This window comes from Carlito syrichta, unplaced genomic scaffold, assembly GCF_000164805.1.
Source record: "Carlito syrichta isolate Samal-C Ts95f unplaced genomic scaffold, Tarsius_syrichta-2.0.1 Scaffold306785, whole genome shotgun sequence".
Lineage (NCBI taxonomy): Eukaryota > Metazoa > Chordata > Mammalia > Primates > Tarsiidae > Carlito > Carlito syrichta.
In genome coordinates, this window is record NW_007250881.1 from 252,576 (window position 1) to 255,297 (window position 2,722).

The 2,722-nt window shown below is 39.8% G+C and overlaps 1 pseudogene; it reads right to left on the reverse strand.

Annotated features, from left to right (window-relative positions):
• Positions 1-771: 771 nt before the first annotated feature.
• On the reverse strand, positions 772-1,098 carry LOC103265723 (annotated as a pseudogene).
• Between the last annotated feature and the right edge of the window lie 1,624 nt (positions 1,099-2,722).

Below are 2,722 nucleotides of genomic sequence, written 5' to 3' on the forward strand. Positions count from 1 at the left end.
TACCACCATGCACTTATGTTGGCAGCACCGTACAAAAAACTCAGGAAGTTTTCGTCACCTTGGTGTGTTGGTGTCTCATGGCTGTGTTCATGTTGGCATGTGGTGGTGTCTTGCTGAGTGGAGTTCATTATTGTTGTTGCATGTTTTTGTGTGCCGTCGTGAGAATGCCAGAGGTTAAATTAGAGCAACAAATAAACATTACGTTTCTTGTTGAAGTTGGCAAAAGTGGAAGTGAAATCAGGGATGTGTTAGTCCAAGTTTATGGGCATAATGCCATGAAGAAAATGGTTGTGTACAAATGGATTAAATGTTTTTCTGAGGGGGAAAAGCATCACTGATGAAGAGAGGTCAGGACGGTCAGTAATGAGCAGAACTGACAAAAACATTACAAAATTTTATCAGATTGTATGTCAAAATCATCGGCCAACCGTGAGAAGCATAGCAGACCAAATAAACACCAACAGAGAAACACTTAGGAAAATCTTTTTTCTCCTTTTTTGAGTTTTAAATGAGTTTATTAAAGAATGTTCGTAGGAAGGCAACAACTTTTGATCTGTTGCTTAAAAAAGTTATGTTTTATCATGCTGTATAGTGAAGGTAATGTAAGAGGTTACAAAGTTATCAACTTCTTTCTATGGGAAGTCTCTGGTATAGCACAGTGTAGTCATTTCTGCAATGCTAGAATAAATTTTAAAAAGTCTCTCCTATGCTTCTCTTCAAAAAGGGATGAATAATAACAGAAGATGGCATACAAAAGCCACTTTTTTCTAGTCATTCTGCAGTACTGGGGCCAATATTTTTACCATCACAGGCTATAATTTTCACTTCTTCCACTTTCATTCCGTCACCTCTCTGAATTCAACATCATTCAATACAAAAGACCATACATCATCACAGAATCTGTACGTATTGAGAGAGACCCTGAAATTGACTCTGTTCCTGACTCTCTGAGACAAACCCTGAATTTATAGCCTTATCAAACTGAAGTAGAACTTGAAGGGCAAGTTGGGGGGTGATCTGCTGAAACTGTATGAACTCATCTAGGCTCTCTAGAAGACTGTTTCCCAAAGTGGTGTTTCTGTACAGCTGATATGCCATGGCTCAGGAGGAAGAAATTGTTTTTCTCATTCAAGCTTGCATGGATGTCCCTGCTCCCTGTGGCGAAGGTGCTTCCCGCCACAGAGCAGACCGAGAAGGCCAGGAGGACATCTTGGCATGAGAAAGCTGTGTGTACAAATGGTCCCGAAGGAGCTCTTGTATCACAACAATGCACCAGCTCACACAACACTGTGAGGGAGTTTTCAGCCAGTCAACAAATGACTGTATTGAAACACTCTCTCTACTCACCTGATCTGGCCTCCAATGGCTTTTTTCTTTATGCAAAGATAAAGGAAGCAGTGAAAGGAAGATATTTTGATGATATTCAGGACATCAAGGGCAATACAGTGATAGCTCTGATGGCCATTTCAGAAAAAGAGTTCCAAAATGGCTTTGACAGGTGGACTAGGCGCTGGTGTTGGTGTATAGCTTCTCAAGGGGAGTACTTCAAAGGTGACCAGAGTGAAATTCAGCAATGAGGCATGCAGCGTTTTTTCTAGGATGAGTTTCTGAACTTAATTGTCAGACTTTGTATATTATTCAAGAAACTTCCAGTCCTTTTCCGTTTGAATGGATTATATTTCTGAGAATCAAAGCTAACTAGTCAAATGCTACAAACACAGTCCCACGTAGTAAAAAATCCACTTATAACTTTTGACTTCTCCAAAACCTTGATGACCCTCTTGAATCTGGTGGCCAGTCCCTTGTGATCACAAAGAGGGTAAAAATACTAACAACAGTACCACAGTGAACCCTGCTGCATCTTATCCTTTACAAGAGATTTACCTGCATTTTCTCATTTGATTTCTTCAAGAGTCTTGTGTGATAAACTATTTCCATTCTTGAAGAAGGAAAAACTCAAACCCTGATAGGTTATGAGACTTACCTAGTATCTCATTAGTAGTGAGTCCAGAACATGTGGAATATTTTCCTCTATTCTACTTTCTGACCAAAAGGTAATGAATCTGTGCTAGTAAAGATTGATATTCATAAAAATTGACATAGCATGATACTGGAAATATGAGTTTACAAATAAATGCCAAAAAATTAGCTTATGCAATTGTTTTTAAAAACAGCAATCCTAAATCCTCTGGGGATAACATACATGCAGTAGTTTTCTACTAATCTGTTATGTTCCCCCCCCCAGGTTGATAGGCAACTAAATATTTGCAAAGCTGCTCAGTGGAGTATAATTTTTCTTTAAAAATGAATTTTCCAGTTTTTTGGGCCACCTTGAAATATTACTAAGTTGTATCACATGAAAACTCTTGGAATAGTTAAATATAGAAAAACATGCCTGCTGATTACTCTGGTTCTAAATATGATATTGGCTGGGTACAGTGGCTCAGCCTATAATTCCAGCACTTTGGGGTCCGAGGTGAGTGGATTGCCTGAGCCTGAGGGTTCAAGACTAGCCTGGGCAACTTGGTGAGACCTTGTCTCTACAATAAATAAATTTTAAAAATTAACCAGGGGTGGTAGTACACGCCTGTAGTTCCGGTTTCATGGAAGGCTGAGGCAGAAGGATCACCAGAGCCCAGCAGGTCAACGCTGGGGTGACAGTGATGTGCCACTGCACTCCAGCCTGGGCGATGGAGTGAGACTCCAACTAAAAAAAAAAAAA